Raw genomic sequence first — 22565 nt, forward strand, 5'->3', positions numbered from 1 at the left:
ATTGATGTGCATATTTTTTTGTTGTTTTTGTTTTTTTTTGGGGGGGGGTAGTATTTTGTCTGGTTTAGGCTCAGGAAATTTCTGGCCTAGTAGATCCTGTTGCCAGTTGTTTTCTCTTTCCTCTTTTCTTGGGAAGGAGTGATAAACTCACTAGTGTACTTTCGTTCTCTAGGATGCTCCTCACACATCCTCACGCAGCTCTCCTTCTTCAGCTCCTATCACAGCCTCTTTCTCAGGAAGATGACCACCGGTCTGCACAGTTTCACAGACCCTCATTCATCAACAGCACTAGATACAGTGACATTTTCTAACTCTGTAATTATCTGGGCCAGTTTTATTGTCACTATCAACTACCAGAAGAGGCTGAAAGAAATCACCGTGCCTGTCCATGCAGCCACAGGTCCTTCATGCCAGGAACAAATTTGACCTTCTGTAAATTCTAGTTGATTGACTGGGTCGTGAAAGACTGCATGGACGATTATCCTCTGTCCTCCAGCCCTTCCTGTGTGTGATTCATGACTGCTCATTCTCAATTCCTAAAAGTTGTTCCTGGTGGTGTTTCACGGTCTCCTCAGCCCTCTCTTCCATGTGTGCTTAGAAAAGTTGCTGCAGCTGACTCTGTCCTTTGCGCATGGCCTTCTTACTTGGGGAGCTCACACCAACAGATGGATCCCATCACTCCAGTCAAATAAAGATCTCCAGTACTGTAATAAACACAATTGCTTTCACCACCTTGTTCTAAGGAGGGACACCATCAACTCCAAGTTGACAAAGCATAGGAACACACCAAAACAGGGACAACAAATGGGCTTTGAGGATTCGGAATTTACATTTAGCAACATTGTGTCCGTGATTCAAAGAAGCGGGGCTTTTGTTTTGAATTGACTGCTGTGATCAGGAAGTAAGGGCAATCCCATGACTGGGCTATTTAATAATTATTATCTAGGCAGTAGAAAGGAATGGAACACAGCCAAAGTTGTAATGAGTGAAAAGATATTTGGCCTTTTCTTGTAGTTTAGATAATGCACTAGCTCTGTATGCTAGGACATGATTACAGAGCGTTCTGGTTGTTGTTTTTTGTCCTACCAAAGTCAGAGTGGCTTCCTCCGCATTTGTCTTTTCCTGAAATTCTGTTTAGAAGGGAAATGCTGTATCCTAGCTGCCAGTAGCAAGCTAGCTTTCAACAGCATGAAGGTGCTGTAACATACCTGGACGTCAAGAATAGCCATTCTTTTTAGAATGACTCACGTGAGGAGTGTGGGCTATTCAGGAGGCTTTCCACACTGTCTGTTTCCTCGGTCTAAGTCTTTCAGCCAAATTCTTGGCAGGCGGATTGTGATGCGTAGATAGCAGAGTTTCAAAAAAGAACATTTTGTTTTTCATTTTTCGTTTTGTCCCAGTTTCAAAGTCACATTACATTATTAAATTATGAAGTGAGATAAGCAGAATCGCTGATTTCCTGAGAAGTGCGCAGCATTGCGCAGCATTCCTTGGCCCGTGCTCACTATCGGAACCACACAGGAGAAAGACAAAGCGTAGAAGCTTTCCAAATTCCTTCCCAAACCCATACACTGTCTACATGTTTTGAATAATTTTTCCAAGATTATTAATATTTTCACACACAAAAAAAGGAAATCAGCAACTGGACTTTGAGAAAGAGCACAACTGCCTCTGAAACTGGTATGGCCTGTGCAGAGACTGCTGAGAAGGGGCCAAGTGGAGGCTGCAGCCAGAAGACAGTAATAAGTATAGGCTGGCGCCCTCTGCACAGTTGAGGTTTTATATTAACGTAGACGCTTTCAAGATAACAAGAGTTGCATTGCTAAAAGGAGCAGGAAGCACTGTGATTTACCCAAATTCTTCTGGGGTCAGTGAAGCCCAAACTACAGAGGGTTCCAGAAAGACACTCTGTACTTCCTTCTGTGGGAAAGCTTTGATCTTATCTAAGGCTGTGCAAAGGCAGTAATTTGTCTCCAGGTCAAATCTGAGCTGAAACAAGTGTCTGAGGACAAAAATCCCTCAGCAATAAAGGACTCAGAATATAGGGACAATCTAACCTTCAGTATTACTGTATCTTTTGCTAGTGGCTCTAGTAAGTTCTTTTTGTCATTTCCCCAAAGATTTACTATGTTCTAGAACTTTCTTTATGTTAGTAAATAATTGGCTTCTATCATTATGAAGATAAAATAAAGCTATCAGGAAGACCTATTCATCTTACATAAAGGGTTGTTCTGGAAAGCCTTTAGACCTTATGGGTGAGAAATCACCTCTGCCTGTGGCTAGTCTAAGCCTCATATCCCTTACTCCTTAGCTTCTCACAACATATTTCATAACACATTTCACACACAAAAATCTCTCTCTCTCATTGGAAAAGAAATTTACTTCACTACAAATAGTCCATACTAGTCAGTTTATTTAGGGAAAGAAAATACAGATATCCTTGTAACATATAAATGTCTTCAACGGTTACATAAAAAGTCATGAAAGAACCCTTTGAGAAGATTACAACTGATCATAAACCTGAGAAAATTACTTATTTATATTCACAACAAATGTAACCCCAAACTTTATACATTCTTTTACTCAGTGTTTCATGGTAATAAGTTGTGTACGCAAACACTGACATAACAACAGAGCAAGATATTTTTTCTTCATTTCTAAAAAAAAAAAAAAAAAACTACATAGTTTCTCATGTCTGAATTTTTATATATAAATTTGTTTATTTTTAATGTATTCACTTTACATCCTCTCTCCTTCATGTCCTCCCTGTCTCATACACCCTCTCGCTTCCCCTTCCCCCTCCCCTAGTCCTCAGAAAGGGGAGCCCTCCTCCCATACCATCTGACCCCAACCTATCAGGTCTTATCTAGACTACCTGAATCCTCTTCCTCTGTGGGGTGGCATGGTGGCCCTGCCAGGGGGAAGTGATCAAAGAGTAAGAAACAGGGTCCATATCAGAGGCAGCCTCCACTCCCTATATAAGGGACCCTAAGAAGACTGTGCTCCCTATCTACTACACCTGAGTAGAGGGTTACACCATGCATAGTCCTTGGTTGGGGCATCAGTCTCTGTAGATCTCCCTAGGCTCCCTAGGCTTTTCTGAATGCTTAAATCTCATTCAGAAAGACAACTAGAATAAACAGCAGAAGTGCTTGAAGAAAGGTTACAGGAAAGGAGGCTACTGTAGAGGTTCTTTGAAAGACTCCACCCAGCATGGCTCAAAGCAGATGCTGAGATTCACAGCCAAACATTGGGGCAGAGTGCATGGAGACTTAAGGAAGAGTTGGGCGATAAAAGGACCTGAAAGGGAATGGACCTCCACAAGAAGAACAACAGAGTCTGAAGTTTAGTAAGCCTCTTTATATTAGTCTCATACGTGTGTGTGTGTGTGTGTGTGTGTGTGTGTGTGTGTGTGTGTGTGTGTGTGTTTGATATCTGTGTACCTGTGTTTGTGTATGTTCATGTGAAATTGCATAAGATAATGTGCAAACATGTTGCACGTGTGTGTAGGCTAGAGGTTAAGCTCACATGTCTTTCTCAATCACTCTCCACCTTAGTTTTTGATACAGGGTCTCTCCCTGAACCTAGAACTCACTAATTTAGTGAGTCTGGCTAACCACTTAGCTCCAGGGATCTGGTTGTCTCTCTTCCACTGTACCTGAAGTACAGAAGTACACTTCCACACTCAGATTTCTTTATGGATGCTGGGGATCTAAACTCAGGTCTTCATGCTTGCATGGGAAGCATTTTAGCCCCTCATCTATCTCCCTCACACAAAAGATAGGTTTTTATATAGATCTTCTATATTTTTACTCACTATGGCTAACTATATTAATTCATATTCATCGAGAAAAGTCTTTAACATTTAAAGCACTTGAATAGCTGTCTTCTGAATCTTTTCATTGTCATTTAATAGAGCTATTCTAGAAGTTAGGTAGGGTAAATACTTGTATTTCCAGGACCTTGGAAACTGAGGCAGAAGAATAATTGGTTTGAGCCCATCATGGGCTGAAAGATAAATTCCAAGATAACTCAGATTATTAGAACCTGCATATAGAATAGCATCAAATAATTTTGAAATTTTTTGATGCATATAAACTTGCACTGAATATTTTGTTTGAAAAACATTTGTTTTTTAAAATTTATTGTATTAATTTATTCATATTATATCTCAATTGTTATCCCATCCTTTGTATCCTTCCATTCCTCCCTCCCTCCCACTTTCACCCTATTCCCCTCCTCTATGCCTGTGATTGAGGGGGACCTCCTCCCCCTCTATATGATCATATGGTGTCCATTGGCTAGATCTGCATAGGGGTTCGATATTTACTGTACATATTGTCCTTGGTTGGTGCCATAGTTTGAGCAGAACCCCTGGGCCCAGATCTACCTGTCATAATGTTCTTCTTGTAGGTTTCTAGGACCCTCTGGATCCTACTATTTCCCCATTCTCCCATACTTCTCTCACCTAGAGAGTCCCAATAGGATGACCTCACATCTATCCCAATTTCCTGGTAAGTGAAGACTTTCATGGGACATGCCCCTTGGGCTAGTGTCCAATTATAAGTAAGTATATACCATTTGAGTCTTTCTGCTTCTGGGTTAACTCACTCATTATGATACTTTCTAGTTCTTTTTCAAAGAGTGAAAATAATAGAAAAAATAAAGCCAAATCTAATAATCAGTATTCCAAATAAAAATGGCTCTTTATCTAATGAGGGTATTGACTAACAAGTAAATTCAATAAAAATGCACATTAAAATATCAATTATTGTACCCACATAGAGAAAGCATGGAGTTTTCTCAAAAAAACTAAAAACTGAATTATACGTCATCAGGTGATCCCATTTCTGGCCATGTTGTAAAAGAAATAAAAATCGGTATATTAAAGAAATATCTGAACACCCAAGTTTATTACAGTACTATTCACAATGGTCAAGGAACAGAGCAGCAGATAAATGGTGCATTAGTTTCAGATCCCAGTGAGAAAAATCAGTGCAAAAGAGGAAAGAGTGACTTTCAAAGTTTTCAGTTCACTGGTGACTGATCATATCAGTGTGAGTTTAGTGACAAAGCTGAAGCATCTTTACAGAAAGTCATAGCAGAAGAAAGCTGCTGTCCTTAGCATAGCCAGGGAGGAAAGCAAGGGGATGTTAGGCATAATGTGTGCCCTTCAAAGACCTGGCCACAGGGACGTACTACCTCCATTCAGTGATGTAATCATGCCACATATCATGGGCTAATGTATTGCTAAGGTTAGCACTCTCATATCACTTCTCAACAGTACTACCAGATAGGGACCAAGATCAAATACAGGAACCTTCTGGAGAAACACTTTATATATGGCTCATAACAAATGGATAAAGCAAGTATAGGCAGGCTACAGGTGGTGGTCATGCCATAGACTCAGCCCTGGGGATGCTAAGGTATGAAGCGTGCCTGGGTATCATATTCCCTTTCTTGAGGAGATGTGCACAAATATATGTTCTTCTGAGACAAACCAACCATTGAAGACAGTCCAGAGAAATGAAGCCACTCCAAGTCCAGCTTTAGCGAATCATGAAGTTATTGGAGTCATTTGCAGAAATATTAATGTTGGGTTACTTACAGAAACATACATGTCTCAAAGGCATTTATACCTTCCAAACTCCTTCTCCAGCATGGCTGGAAACTCAAAAGATCTGCCTCATGGGAAGTTTGTCTTATGCTTAGCAAGTTTTGACGGCTTAAATATCCTTGGGAAGAGGGGTTCTTCTACCTCATATAAGCTCCAGGAACTTCCTGAGGATTGTGAGAGTTTGCTGACATTTGTTTGGTTTGCAGTCTGATTCTTAAAAAGCCTAAATCCAGGAAGGAGTGTTTCAATTCAAAGAAAATCGGTACACAATCCTAGACTACACAGAAAACTTGAGGCTAGCCTATGCTATAGAATAAGACCTTGACTTAAAGATATGGTACATATCTAAAATGGAATACCACTTAGTCTTTGAAAACATGAAAATTCTCTTGTTTATGGAATAAATTGACCGACAGGCTACTCAGTTATATGAAACACTCCAAGCATCAACAAAGACATACTTCATGATGTTGATTCTAAAATGACCATGAATTGGGAGTTGAATATTCTGGTTTCCAAAGGCCAGTAACTGCATATGAGGAGAAAGGCACCATTAATAAGGATCCATTGATATGGAATGAGTAAATTTTTGTGATTTTTTTTTGCATACCTGTGAAAGCGGAGTCAATAATAATGTATTGTCCATTTTTAAATTGCCAAAATAATATATTTTAATGCTCTTAGTCCAAAATAGAAGCATATTAAATGATAGCTAGCCGTTTTCCTAACTATACTCAGTCTGTAATGTATATAGTTGTCCAAAGATCACTTGATGCTTCCAACACATATTTTTACCTTTTTTCTTGTATTGAAAATAGATTCATTCTCGCATAATATATCCTGATTATGTTTTGTCTCACTGTGTTCTTCTCAGTTCCTCTCCACCACCCCTCCCATCCATATTCACTCCCTTTCATTAACTAGGGAACTAAGAGGTAGCAACAAAACATAACAAAATTAAATATTATAATAAGATAAAACCAAAACTGTCACATTGAAGGTTGGCTTGGCAAATTAACAGAAGAAAAGGAGCCCAAGATAAAGTACAAAAATAAGAAACCTACTAATTTGCACCCTCAGAAATCACATAAAAAAGCACCAAGCAGGAAGCCCTAATATAGGGAGCACTTGTGAAGGCCATGGCTTGTGCTTCATGTACCTGTGAATTCATGTGTGCATTGTTCATGTTGACTTAGAGGCCTTGTTTTCTTGATGTCCTCCATTCCTTATGGCTCTTACACTCCTGCCGACTCCTCTTCTGCAGAGTTGCCTGAGCTCTGAGGGGAGAGATTTGTGACGTAGACATTCCACTTAGGGCTGTGTGTTCCCAGGTTTCTCCGCATATTATCTGACTGTAGCTCTGGATCTCTGTATTTGTTCCCATAGGCTGCCAGAGGAAGCTTCCCTGATGTTGCCTTAGCACTGGTATTCATCAATACGAAGAGAATGCATTTGAGAGTGAGCTTCCTTTTAGCACATGTAGATCATCTCAACTTAACTCAAAGCTCATGTTCTGAAGCAAGAAAGTCACTCATCTTTGACAGATTGACCTTGTTGCTTCCTGAATCTCCAATGATGAGAAACTGAAAAGATACTTTGTTCTGATATATTTATTCTACGAGTCTCAATATCTTTAAAAGTTCGTTTAAAAGCAAATGCTGGAATAGGAACATTCTTTATTATATCAAATCTTGATTTTTACTAAAGTCAATCTAATGGGAAAATTATAAAATTTATTGGAACTTTGAAGCTTGAGCATCAAATCAGTGATAATTTAAAGAATCCAATATAAAAATCATGCTGGCTCCTGAAGCACAACTGTGGAAATCAGAGTTCTTAGTTATTTAGGGAAGAATGAGTTTAAAGAGGAAGAAAAGGGGAGCAACATAAACAGAGATGAGATCAAAATCAACTGAAAAATGTGTTTAGAATATTGGTAGATTTTATCCATTGCTCAGTATCTGTTGCCCTCCTCACTACAGCTCCTCTGGCTCAGAGGCGGGTTGGATTAGACACAGAAAACATCAACATTTATGTCCTGGGGCTTAAAGCTGCAGCTCCAATTTCCTTAGAAGCCATAACCATGTTGAAATAGTGAATAAACACCAGGGATCATAATGGCTGGGCCCTCATTAGAGAAACAATCAAAGGGTCCTCACTCAGCTGGAGCTTGCCACCAGGACTCAGGTCCCTGTCTTTAACAGTGTGCAGTACTTGATATTTCCTACAAGTTACACAAGCAAAGGAAGGTACACTACTAATTACTTTTTTACCACACTATTGTCACTTTGTTTTACTTTAGCTATCAGAAGTATTTTCTAGTTTGAAAAAGCAAAGGTAACTTGAAGCTGGTGTCTAGCCACATTAGAAAAAGCAAAACCCTCTGGAGAGAGAGATCAGGGCTGGGTATCAGAGTCTGCGATGCTCCTCTGTGCCTGCCTCAGAATTGTCAGTGATGATATTATTAAATCCTTCAGGTCAGTAATTCTTTAGCAGCTTAAATTATATAAAGATTTGCAAAGCAAAATCACAAAACAGATTTATTAGTCTATGATACAGAACACTCTTAAATCAAGTGTGCCCATCTGATTAATAAAATACTAATTCAGATTTTAAAATGTAGGTTGTATTCTGTAGCTCCCTTAGTTCTTCTAAGAAAAAGACCTTTTGCACTGTTTAAATATGGAGAATTGCTTTGTTACTTAAGATTTTATAGAACATTAAAGAATGTCATGTTCACTTAGTCCCAAAGGCATATTTTCTTCAGGGAGATTAATTAAGACTAGAACACAGTATTGCAGCTTTATAGAGCACAGACTCCAATGTTTGAGCCCGGCTCTGTGGGGCAAGGCGGTTTTCCACCTAATAGAAAGCCACTGTGAATAAATGCATGCATTAGTGCAAGGATCACACACATTCCGTAAATGTCAAGTGTTCCGTGTGAAACATCAAATGTTAACTAACAAGAAATTCCAACAGTGAATTTTTCTGTTGAAATATGTGCCCACATAAGAAATTGAAGCCTGGACTTAACTCTAAACTTTTGGGCTACATATAAAACAATGCCTAGAGGCTGCAGAAAATGAACAGAGCCAGGAACATTCTATTCTAGAACACTTTTTCCACACCACGTCTGAAACAATAAAATCCTAAGGGGATTACAGGAAAACACAGCTTCGTAGATTTTGACTACGCTGTGCTGTGTGGGATGTGTTCTTTACTTCGATTTGATTTGATTTGATTCTTCTTCCACCATACCAGGAAGTTAGCTTGACTGAAATCACATCAACCCCCTCGCCCCCCTCCCCAAGTACGATGAGGAACAGGTCAGGTCTTAGGCCTCTTTACATCTCAGAGAAAGATGGGAAACCTGGGTAAGGCTTCTACAGAGAACACCACCTCTCTTTTGGCTGTCTTTGCATAATTCTCCTTGCCCTCTCCAGTGACCCCTCTTGCTGTGACCTCTTTTCCATTCCTCTAGGATTAAAGCCAGCCAGTATTTTCTTGGATCTTAGCTGGGTCATTCACCTACTGCTACAGCAGAGGCTGCCAGGCACAGTACGAGTAGACTGTCCTGGATTGTGGATGTTCACTGCTCCATGTATGACTTCTCCAGTGCCTGCCTGATTTCATGGAGCCTTGTGCTGGTTATTTTGTATTTTACCCAGTATTTATAGCTGTTAAGTAGAGGAGGTTTTATTTCTTAAGTTCTAGTCCAGAGTCACTACTAACTTAGCTCTTATTTTTATTTGGTCCTTTCTTGTGTACTCATAAAAAGAGTGAGCATGGAATGTGCTGGTTGGTCTTATGTCTGCTTGACACACAAACTAGATATATCTGAAAGGAGGGCGATTTAATTGGGAACCTGCCTCAATAAGATCTGACTATAAATTATTATAGACTATATACTTTAAGATCTGATTTAATTAGTTATTGATGGCAGAGGGTCCAGCCTATTGTGGGTGGTTCCATCCCTGGGTTTATGGGCCTGAGTTCTATAAGAAATCAAGCTAGGCAAGCTAGTAAGCAGCACTCTTTCATGGCCTCTGCATTAGTTCCTGCCACCAAGTTTCTAGCCTGTTTGAGTTCCTGTCTTGAAGTCCTTTAATGGTGAATAGCAGTATGGAAGTGTAAGCCAAATAAACTCTTTTCTCCCCAACTTGCTTTTTAATCATGGTGTGTCATTATAACAACACAAGCCCTAAGACATGAAGCACAAGAGATGCTAAGAATTTCTGCCTCCCCTCTTCAGTGTCTGTTTGACTGAGTGAGTTATCTACTGTTCTTTGACTTTGCAATCTATAGCTTCTTTTTCTTTTTTTCTTTTCCTTCCTTCTTTCCTTATTTTTCTTTCCAGAATATAAATCCAAACATGAAAGTGTGAGATAACAAAGAATTCTGCCTTCTGGGCCATGATGGAAAGGGGAGGAGAGGGGTGGGAAGAAAGCAGCTGGCCCAGGTCTGCAAACATTCATTCCAAAGTTCTTGTCAGATATTCTTAAAATCCTAAGAGATTTCAAGTCTATTCTTTCTTACTAACTGTATACCTAAATAGTAAAAATTAATTAGATTGCATGAAATACCAAATAGAGATATTTCATTATTTTCATAAGCAATAATTTTCTATAGTTTTACAGAGTTACTAAAATTAATTGAGGTATGATCAAATACCTAGTTAATACTCATATCTCTTCAGTTTCTCCAAAAGGGCCGAAAACCAATGTTATCCTTGTGGCAAGTCCCTACTGAAGGAGCCAAACCTGCAAAATATATGTACCCTACCCTGGACTAATGCTTCCTTCCTATTCTATTTACTTGTTATTTTTACTTTGTGTGTGTGTGTGTGTGTGTGTGTTAAGCCACTACAACACCCATAGCAGAGTACATCAGACAAATTTTTAAATACTAGAATTTCATTTTCTGTCAGTTCTACAGGATAGAAATCTAAGATTAAGATGCTGGTGGGCTGGTTTGTAGTGTGTGTGTGTGTTGTGCTGTGTTTGTGTGTGTTGTGTTGTGTTGTGTTTGTGTGTCTCTCCTATGTGATGGGATTACAGGCACAAGCTACACTTTTAATGGTTCTTAATCACTTCAGTGCTTTAGAATGTTTGATGAGAATAGTGCTCTAAGTTCTGTTTAGTCATCAGTCAATGTTGAATACTACCAATACCTTTGGATATTATTAAATAATAGTTCATAGATTATTAAATTTATTCTGATGTTAGTACCTTTCTGCATTCCAAAAATACACCTCACCTGCCTGGAGACTATTACCTTTAATATGTGCTGTTAGAATCCATGTGCTGATACCTCAAGGCTTTACAACAGTGTTCATTATTTTATTATCATGTAGTTTTCATTTTTGCACAGTAATTCTCTGGAAACACTGTTATTTGTTTATGAAACAAATCAGAAAATTCCGTTTTCTGCCTTTGCTCAGAAAAAGGTTGAAGAGCACTGCTATTACCCTTTTAAAGACTGGAAACACTGCTGGCCAGTGGTACTTCTCTGTATTTCCCGTACTCTGAAACACAACATTGTAATTATTATTTCTATTTAGTTTGTGTCTTTCCTTTGACTCACTAGCCGTCTAACAGAAACTCTTATTTGCCAATGGAAAGCTTTTCCTGTCTCGTTTGTTAATTCAGTGTGCTCTTGGGAAGTTGTTTGCATCTTGTCTACTTTTCTGAACTCAGAGATGTTTGCCCATGATCCTAGAGAAGGTGGATTTGGTCACTATTTCATGGGCATCGTGTATTATATGTATTGTTTATCACAGCTACTCTGCTCCCTTTAGGAGTCAGGGCTTCCTTCTCAATCTTCTTCAGGATTTTCAGGCTGAATTCTTGTGGAATGTGAACCATGTAGATTTCACAATATGTTCCTAGTAGTGTGTTTACCCAGACTTTCATTTCAATTTTTAAAATCAGATTTCACAAGATATATCTTATATTAGCTCCTTGTCCTGTGGCTGTGTTAAAATATCTCCACAAGGCAGATTAAGGAAGGAAATGCTTGCTGTGGCTCACAGCTTGAGACCATCGTCCATGGTAATGGGGAAGTCAAAAGTATGTAGTCACATTTCATCCAGTTAGGAAGAAGGGAGAGGTGAATGTTTAAGCTCAGATGGCTTCCTGATTTTTTATGTTCTTCAGGACCAAAGCTCAGGGAATGGTGCTGCCCTCATTAGGGTGAGTTCTGCTACCTCTCTTAACCAAAGAAGATTATCCTCACAGGCATGCTAGATACTCCTGTAAAAGTAACTTTTATTTAGCTGATGTTATTTTCCTCTCTGAAGCTTACTGCCTTTGTCTGCTAACTGAGGCCTAGTCCTGGAAGCTTCTAGCCTCCATACAATCTAATCTAGGCCTAAAGTGTTTTCAGCTGTTCTGGCTCAAACTTCTCTCCACGCTGACTGGATTCAACCTAGCTTCTCTCACTTCTGACATGTTGCTCTGCTTGGCCTCAAACTAACTCTAGCAATGTGTTCTGACCTTCTGGCTCCTCACTCTCTGCCTCATGTGTTTTCACCTGTGTTTAACTTATTCTCTCTACAACCTGTCTCTGTAGAACTGTCCTGGTAAAATTGTCTCCGCCTTCCCTCTCTCTGCACAGCTCCCTTAAGTCAGCTCTCTCTTTTCTCTCTGTTCTCATGAGAGTTTGGCATATCCCAATCTGTCAAATCTTTCCCAGATTCATCAGTTTGTCTGCCGCCCAAGTAGACATCACTTCTAAACATAGCTGCTTCTAAGAACTAACGTCACCTTCATTGTTTAGGATTAAAGGTGTGTACTAAAAGTGTGTCTATATTTCAGCCAGAGGGATTAAAGCTGTGTGTTCTGATCCCGTCTGTGTTCCAGCCAGAGTAGCCTTGTTGCTGGATTAAAATCCCTCTGTGTAGGCCACCTACTGCTTTATATATTTAAACTCATCTAATTCCTGGGGGATCTGTTCCTGGTATTTCCATTTTACATATGAGAAACTAAAGCACAGAAGAAAAGTGACTGTTCTAGGATCCCACTCCTTACAATCAACAAAGGCAGAACCAGTCTGATCTAAGATCTGTGCTTTTAAGATAATTTCTGCACCATTCCCAGAGGACTTCTGATTGATTACAGCAGTGGTTCTTAACCTATGGCTCACACCCCCTTGAGGTTGAACAATCCTTTTACATAGGTAGCATATCAGCTTTCCTGCATGTTAGATATTTATTATGATTTATAACAGTAGCAAAACTACAGTTACAAAGTAGTAAAAAAGTAATCTTATGCTTGGGGTCACCACAGCATGAGGAACTGTACTAAAGGTCACAGCATTAGGAAGGTGAAAACCACTGGATTAAGGGTATGATGTTCCACTGTGAGGTAACCTGGATCTACATTTTTTTCCCCATAGTCTTATTTCCAAGTCTTAGGTCTATTATTTCAGCCAATCCAAATAAGACAAAGAGTCTGTTTTAGTGAATAATACTCAATGAATTAGAACATAGATTAGTAAAAACATATACCTCTCAGAAACTATCATTCATATTTAGGCAACAGTGATTATTTAACTAATGTCATATTTTAAATACGCTTTGAGAAATATCAATTTTCTCACTTATTATATCATATTTTAAGTCACTCTGCTTTTAATACAATGGATGTCAGAATTGGATATTGGTTCAAAATGTCCATGAATTTAAAACTGTTTAATTTTTTAAAGCAGAAATTAAAGCATAAGTTGCCCAAACAAATTTCCCAAACCCAGAGTGGCTATTTGATTTTAGAGTCTGCCTCAGATTGTCTTAAACCACATTGAAGTTTCTTATTCTCTTACACAATGTTGTTTACATAGTTCCAAGAAAAGGAAAAAGAGATGATCGAATGCAAAAATTTCATTATGTCAAAACTTGGAATTTGTCCCATATTTTTAATACAACTATGTTATAAAAACAAAAATATTATTTTCCAAAGAAAATTAAATGTTTATAAACTGCTATTGAACCTAGTAGCACATAACTAAGACTTATCTTTAGATTTCTTTTTAAAAATGAACTCATCCATATTGACACAAAATATATATGCCGAAATACACAGTTCTATATTTATGATGCCAAGTCATGATAGACAAACTTATCAACTAATTATTATATAACTATTGGATTATCAGAATTATCCCAGGAAATGAAAAAATTATTTCTTTACATTTAATGATTAATAATATATTCAGATATATAATACATAATGTACTGATATTTTCTATGATGATACGTATTTTACAAATAATGTTTTATAAAATTTTACACATATTTTGTCTTTCAAATACACAATTATGGCCTAAAATACAAGGAGCATAAAAATGATTACTGGAAAAAGTATATTTTATGATGGATCCAAACCTTAAGGAAGTTAATCATTTGTGTTTAAAATATTTTTATGTTCAGAATTTCTAATGGGTCTCTATTCTCTATCATTGCCAGTTACTGATTTTAGAGCATTATATAGTATTACAAAATTCTTCTACAGAGAGGAATAATTTATTTGTGTTTATTAGCAAATGAAAAAATATGATAACTAAACAACTTGAAAGCTGCATGACCTTTATAATACTGGCTGTATTCATGTAGCATTAAACATGTTCTATTCCTTCAGTAACAAGTAGCAAATGTAGCATCACTACCGATTTTATTTCTATAAAAGTAAAATTTATACCAAAGACTCTCCAGTAGCTACAAAATATACCCAGACTCTTAAACTACTTCTAGAATTCAATAGAACATTGATGACAGTAACAAAATAACAAAATCTCCCTCACCTCAGTCAGCAATGTGCACACCTATATTTTCAACTACTCCAAATAACAGAACACAAGCACAAAGAAAATAGCATCATATCAAGGACAAAAGCTCTTTAAAATGTGAGAATCCTACCTTCTGAATAATTAAAAACCCTGAAGTATTTGCTGCATTTACTTTGGTTCTCAGAATAGATCTTCCCTGCTGGATCTCAGTCTCATCAAAACTCTCTGAGCTAGAAATTAGCTAGTTCTGACATCTTCATTCAAGAACAGCCCCCCCTCCCACCGCCAAAGCTATGTTCATTACAACAAATAAGAAATGTTTCAACCAATGCACACATGTGAATATATATAAAATCATTCATGCTCAGCTTGACTCTTGTCAGACCCAGTGTCAGAAGAGAATGGTTGTAGGGGTCCTTAGTCTCTTTCAGTCATCCACTTAGCCTTGTAGGGAATCAATTCTTGAGGTTCTAGTCTCTTCAATACATCTTCATATACAAGGCAGAGGCACAAATCTCACTTTGTATGCTTTCCTTATGATCCACAAGAGTTCAATATGGACTTAGTAAACACAGAGAGAAAACGTCTTGTCTTCCACAGATTCCTTTTCAAAGCAGCTCTTTGAGGACAAAACAAAAGTACAAACAAAACCAGAAGCCACCGGAGGTGAAAGTGGCTTTTGCACAAGAAGAAAATTTTAAATGGAACATTTCCAAGAACAGGAACACAGGCACGCTTTCTCTTCCTCCTCCTGCTCTGCAATCTGAAGTGATCCAGAGGAGACACCTGACTCCCAGCTGGGAGATTTTGACCATGGGCTTCTGCCCTGGGGACAAGGATATAGTCCTTCAACCTCTGCACACTGAAATGATGTGCTGGGTTCACTGCTAGTGCCCTGATAGGATGGACAAGTATACATCCTGGCTTCTTGACCATATCTCATTTGGAGACCAGTGAGAGGACATATGACCGTTTGCATTGCAAAAGATAAGCAACAAAAGCTGAAGATAGTTTCATCCTCATAGGAGATTTTTGTGTCTCCTTGCAGCCACTTCTTGAAATAGCTAACGCTGACTCACTCGCTTTGAGGACACATTCATTGCTTCCAGTATTTTTCTGGCACTTGCTTTTGAGAGCTCAGATTATCAGTGTTGCCTGGCAACAACACAATAACACGCTAGACATTTTTATTTTGATGTACCTAACTTAAACTTTCAAACTTTCAGAAAGATGACAGATGGTTTTAAGATTTTATATTTTATATCTGTTAAGAAGGACTATATTTAACTTAAATTTGTTCTCTTAGCCCAAGAAATTCTGAGTTGAAAGTCAGCTAAAGTACTGAAGAGTTCCATGTGTAGCGATGTTCCAGCCACTCCCTTCACCCTCTAGTACATATGTTCTTATCTCTACCCACACTTGATGAAATCTCTCCACACTGACAGTTTAGCTAAAGTTTCTGCTTCTGAAAAACACGTATACTAACACAAATAAGCCTTTCTTTTTCATTTTTGTTTATGTGTGACTAACTGTGTGTCTCACATATACATGTGGAGGCAAGTAGAGGGTATAAGAACACCTGGAGTTGAGGTGTCTGTCAGCATCTGACATGGGAAGAGAATCCCTCAGGTTCTATACAAAAGCAATGAATGCTGTTAACAGCTGAGCCATCTCTCTAGCACATATTTCCCATGTTTCATCATCATGATGAGTGATTAAAAGAGGAAAAGGAAAGAAGGAAAGGAAGAGGAAGAAAAACAGGAAACAGGGAAGGAAGGAAAGAAGGAAGTGGAGAGAAGGTGATTGTTTTCTCTATACATTAAACACTAATTTTCAAAGAATTTATATAGAGAATAAATATCCATACAGAGTAATAACTGTTAGTTTTAAATATTACCTAGGAGGAGTGAGGTATATAGTCCCCCCAAAGTTAACATATCAACAAGTTTTTTCTTTTTTTTAATATATTTTATTAATTTATTCATATTACATCTCAATTGTTATCCCATCCCTTGTATCCTCCCATTCCTCCCTCCCTCCCATTTTCCCCTTACTCCCCTCCCCTATGACTGTGACTGAGGGGGACCATCTCCGTGGAAGCATAGCAGGCTACCAAGAAGAGACTTGATCAACAAGTTTTTATAAAGACTTTTCAACATGTATTACAATAGTATTACTGTGTTAACAAATGCATTAATTTTTTTCAAAAAAGGGAAAATTTACTAATATGTAGCTATAGAAGAGAGTAAGAATATATTAGATCATATGTAACAATTGGTTACAAAGATTGCATATAGAAAAGGATGTAAATTTTGCAAAATTAAAGAACAAGGCACAGTAGAAACAATACAACTTGACACCCTTGGGAAAAGTGAACTTCATTTGAGGATATCTTCATTGGATTAATCCATAGGCCTGTGTGTGGGTCCATTTTCTTAATTGCTAGTTGACTTAGGAAGGCCCAGCCCACTGTTTGCAGTGCCAGCCCTGGACAGGTGTGCCTGGCTACTGTTAGGGTCCAGATGACCTGCTGAAGAAAGAACCCAAGGCAGTATGCAAAAACACAGAGTACTTTTATTCTAGCATGCTAAGATTGCCTCTCTCCTCTAGAGGGCGATCCCGAAATGAGCATGCAGACTCAATTTATAGACAGTTGGAGGGATGTGGGACAAGCTTTAATCGATTGGTCAGAATTGAGTCAGAGTGTACGAGGGGATTCAGGATTGGCTGTTTGTTTGGCTACTGGGGACTTTATGAGTCTCTGAGGTTTTGGCTAGTACTCAGGAGTTGGCCTTTAATTTGATTGGATGGTGCCAGCTGTGTTTTTTACCAAGACCAGGGTATCTAGTCATTTTGTTCTATAAGCTGATTAGCTGTACAGGAGCTGTCCATAACTTGTGGTTTTTCCCCGAATTCCTAGAAACTTGGCCTAGGTGGGCCGAGTGAAAACCTGAAGCCTGACATGGAGTTGGTCTAGTCAAACAAACTGTGGTCTTTGCGGGGGTTTGTGGTCCCTAGGGGGAGGGTCCCTTCAGCTACTATAAGAAACGAAGCTTAGCAATCCAGAGGAAGCAAGGCAAAAAGCAACAGTCTCTCTGTGGTACCTGATTCAGTATCAGCCCAGAGGTCCCGCCTTATGCTCTTGGTGCTGGACTATAGCCTGTGAGCCAAACAAAACCTCACCTCTCCCAAGTTGATTTTGGTCAGTGTTTTATGACAGCAATAGAGGCACAAACTAGGACAGGTGGGGTCCAAAGGAGGAGAAATTCCTGCTGTTCTTCCCCCTGTGGATCTAAAACAATTCCTTTGAAAAATCCCAAGAGCCTACAGTAAAGAGGGGTAATAGGTGAGGCACAGACGGTTGAGCTACTGTTGGCAGGAGCTCAGTGTTTGGGGACAGATCTATGTAGTATTTGGCATGTCTCGCTTTCTTTCTTTTTTTTTCTCCCCTTTTGACCTTTACACAGAGTGAATTCTCCAGCTTGGACAATCATACTGACCTTATAGTTAACTACAGCTTGTAAACTGGGTGTTTCTTAGCCCCAAACCCATATGTTTATGTGAATAGCCCATCACCAAGTTAGAGATGAACATGAGGTGTTTCAATTATTTGACCGTCAATGTCCTTCACCACCTCATATTACATTGCCTTCTCTCAATCTGTGGGAATTTTGGTGATTGAGGAATAAAGACACTTAAGCTTAGTGTACAGATGGCTACTTTTTAAGGAGAGAAAGCACTTATATAGGTACCACATGCCCATTAGCCGTGGAGTACGGAGAGTTAGATGTCACAGAGCTAACACTTGATAATGGTTCTGTAAAGAGGCAAGCATTTCTTTTCAAAGTGAAAATAACAATACTAATTTCAGGCAGTGTGTACATGAACAAATTATCAATTGTGAGGAGGGACATTGCATATTGTTGAAGGAGTCACTTCTCCAAGGAAATGTGTAACGCACCTGAAATAGGGCATCCACAAATAGAAAGGCAACTGGATAGACTTTAGATTAGCAACAGAAAGATCCACCAGTAAAGCTAGACCTTTAATGTCCCCATCAGAAACGCATAGATGGTTCATAGCAGCAGCAGATCAGGATGGATGTAACTGGCTTTTACATCACTGGTCAGTAGTGATATCAGCATCTAAAGACTAATTGATACAGCATGAGCAAATTGTACCTTTTTCTCAAGCTAAACTGGAGCATTCACAAGGATAGACAACACTGTGGACCATAAACCGCACATTAATAAACTTAAAAGAATAGAGATCATATAATATCTGCAGGGGAACCAGCATGAAATGAAACGAGAAGTCAGTAAGAAAAGACCCAGAAAAACAAACAGATAACAGCAAATATTTACAGATTAAACCAGGCATTGGTCAAAAAGACAGGAGTCAAAACAGAAGTCAGAAAATAATGTTAGAATATTTGTAACTAAATGGTGAAAGAAAAACACAACTGTAGAATGCCTTAAGCTGGGTTTAGTGGGAGCATGTATACATTAGGCATAGGTTAGGGGAGAAAATGGACTGAAAAATCTAAGACCCTACTCTAGAAAGCTAAAAAGAGGAGGAGGAAGAGGAGGAGGAGGAGGAAGAGCAGGAGGAGGAGGAGGAGGAGAAAGAATTAAATCCACAGGAAAGAATGGAGTAGAAACAAACAGAATTGAGGCAGAAAACAGATATAGAGAACCAAGAAAAGCAACACAAATTGATTGAAAATACAGATCAAATTGACAACCTGCTTCAGAATAATAAAGAAAGAGATGTAACAAACTAATAATAAAAATAAAAACTGGAGCATCATTAGAGTTTCTTACGTATATTGAAAGCATAATAACAGAATACTATAAATAATTCTATAACAACAAATTCAGTTATCTAGATCAAATAGCTAATATCTTGAAAGATGAAATCTGCTGATTTAAGAAGAAAGAAAGTGAATAGGCTTATATTTATTAAAGAAATTGAGTCATTGAACCATAACCTTTCATAATTAAAGCACCAGACTTAGGTGAGTACATTGATAACATTTACTTTTCAGTAAGGAAGATATTTTAGCAATTTTCTACACTTATTCCAGAAGATAAAAGCAGAGACAATATTTCCTCATTTATTTCCTTACTCATTCTCTGAGCCCATCAATTCAACACTGAGCCAATGATGATGTAAATAGACATAGCATCAATTAAAAACAAAAATACAAAATCTAGGACTGAAAAGCAATTATAGCCAGATGGCACTATATAAAATCAATATATAAAGTTCAAATGTTATATTATGTACAAACAATAAAGAAGTGATATTTGAGATTTAAAACTTGTAACATTAGCATCATCCAAAAATGAAGTGATTAGCTGTACATTAACAAAATGACCAAAGACCTATATGAGGGAAACCATAAACCCCTTTAAAAGATGGCAAAGTTCTAAAGAAATGGGGTATTTCATATCGCTATAGAGAAAGTTAGTGTTCTCATGCTATTTTTTATATTGCAAATTAGTGTATGGGTTCAGTACAACCCCAAATGAAAATTTAACAAGTTATTTTGTGGATATTGCAAAAACTTATGTCTAAAATTTATATGGAGATGCAAAAGATGCAGAATGCTGAGCAGCCATAACAGAACTAGGGGACCAGCATCACCCAGCTCCAAAGGTCGCTTCACAGCTCTCAAGGCGGCGAGGAAACATGGGAGAAAGAACCAATAAAGACACCAAAGCAACAGAACAACAAACCAAAGGCTCATGTACACTGAGTCAACTAATCTTAGCAGAGGAATTAAGGCAGTATTATCAAGCAAAGGTTTTCACATAAATAAAGGGTAGTGGGCCAATTGGTCCTACCCAGGACAAAAATAAAATGATACATTGTACTTTTATAAATCACTAATTTAAAATTTATCATAGAACTCCCTATAAAATGACAAAACTATGTTAACTATAAAATTCCAAAAGGAGAAAAACCTACACAGTCCACGACAAGATATATTTCAATACAGTGAAAGCATGATTTATAATGCAAATCACTGGTAGTCAGGACTGGGCATCATTAACGTGTTCTCTTTGAAAGAACATGTCCTACCTTAAATATCTTCCTAGAACTGAAACTGTGTGGGGGAACAAATTGAAATTTCTATTTAACTGGGACAAAAGTCATACAACTAAAGAACTGGGATAAAATGCAAAGTAACCATAAGAAAAAACACATAACGCATCACCTTAACTTTTAAATTCCAGTTGATAATTGGGTACAATGATAAATGTAAAACATTTGGCACATTTGTATGTCTTACTCACAAAATAAAATAAATTTTAACATGATTTATTTTTTATTTTAAGAAGAGGTGGATTATAAAAATTGGGGTAAATTTAAGGCCAGGGTCAGGGTCAGCTTGGACTACAAAGAGAGTTACAGGCCAGAGAAACTCTGCCCCCCAAAAAAAGGCCCCCAAAGAAGCCATAGATTGAAATAATTGTCTAATCCTTTCTAAATATTAGTACTTTAAAGTATAGACTACATGTATAATTACATTTATATATCACTTAATATATCTAATTATATGTTATACTTAATAATATATTACACATAATAATATATATTTAGTAATTATATAATTATAAATCCTTAGTTTCAGCTGTTTTTCATTGAAAATACCCTTTTTTTTTTTTTTTTTAATAAATTGTTCTCTTTCCCCTTCTTTCTTCCACAGAGTCAGAGGTACAGTGAAAAAGGCAGGTAACATATTTTTAAAAGTTTTTTTAAAAAACAGAAAAACAGCAACAGTTGCAATAGAAGGCAAGAAAGTGAGAAACACAACATTACAAATCCATATTTAACCAAGTCTTCAGAGATGAGCGATGACGAGCACTTGGTAAATAAGCTTTGGAGAAATAATGCCCAAAGGTTGTGTTTGCTGTTGTACTTGGCGTTTGCTTCGCATGTGATGAGAGACCAGATGACCAGTAATCTCCCTTGCCCTTTCTTCCCCTTAGTCTCAGTGGGCTCTGAGGACGGCTCTTTCCCTTGGCCATCATCAACCACTCCCTTGTCCCAGGATGTCTGTGATGGTTAGGATTCAGCAGATCGCACCTCAGCCTGTCAGAACCTGGCGTCTCCTGTGCCCTGCATCAGCCCATCGCTTCATTTCACCTCCAAAGAGCCCAGAGACCAGTCTACCTTGTTAGGCTCAGATCACAGAAAGCCCAAGGCGGGCAGCGGTTACTTTTGGCTTTCCTGTCATATCTCCTTATGTCTGAGGTAGCCACAGCCCTTATTAACCCCATCAAGGCCCGGGCGAAACACAGAGAACTTAATGGATGAATGATTGGACTAAGGAGTTTAAAATTTACTTTGTGCAGCGCCAGTGTTTACTAATTGCGTGTGTTAGACCAAAGTGTTTGACAGGTTTGAAATTTCGGACGTAGTGAAATTTCTCAATCATTTACTAAAGCTTGTGTTGCTGAGGAAAACAAACAAATGAACATGGTGTTTGCTTTAAGACTTTAACTTGCCGCTTAATAGTTTTCATCTTCACAGCTGTCTTGAATACCAGAGAGTAGTGCTTTTCCCCATCCCACTGGGATCCATTCCCGTATTTAATAGAATTTTTCCAAGAGTTCACTTCACGCGCAGCACAGCTCTTGAAGTGAATGTACAAGGAATACCTCAGGAATACAGGGAATTATACAAGGACTAATGCCTTCTTATTTTCCATAGACTGTGGCTTTGGGGGAGAAGCATGGAGTTAGAAACACAGTACACACAGTGCATAAGGTAACAGATAAGCAAAGAAAGGCAGAGCACAGGGTACCTAGTCAGAGGAGATGAGAAGGAAAGGGCAGGAAGCACAGAGGAGCAGAGGGCTAATGTGACACTTAGGGCAGTAAGGCTTCACCAGAGACAAAAGCCTTGGGCAATGCTACTTCAGGGGCCAGCACCTCCACAGGCCCTGTGAGATGGCCACTCCCATTGTTTCATTTTCAGATGTAAACAGAATTTTCCATTTATACTTTAAAATAAAGTGATTATGTTTGGAGTGTTTATAATTTTAATGAAGCAAGGGCTAACACTTAATTTTATTTTAAAAAAAAATGGTGTTTGGCAGACAAAGAATTTGGGGAATAACTTTAAAGCTGTTTCTACGTGGCCAAACTAAATATGT

The sequence above is a fragment of the Acomys russatus genome, chromosome 5, assembly GCF_903995435.1.
Source record: "Acomys russatus chromosome 5, mAcoRus1.1, whole genome shotgun sequence".
NCBI classification, from domain to species: Eukaryota; Metazoa; Chordata; class Mammalia; order Rodentia; family Muridae; genus Acomys; species Acomys russatus.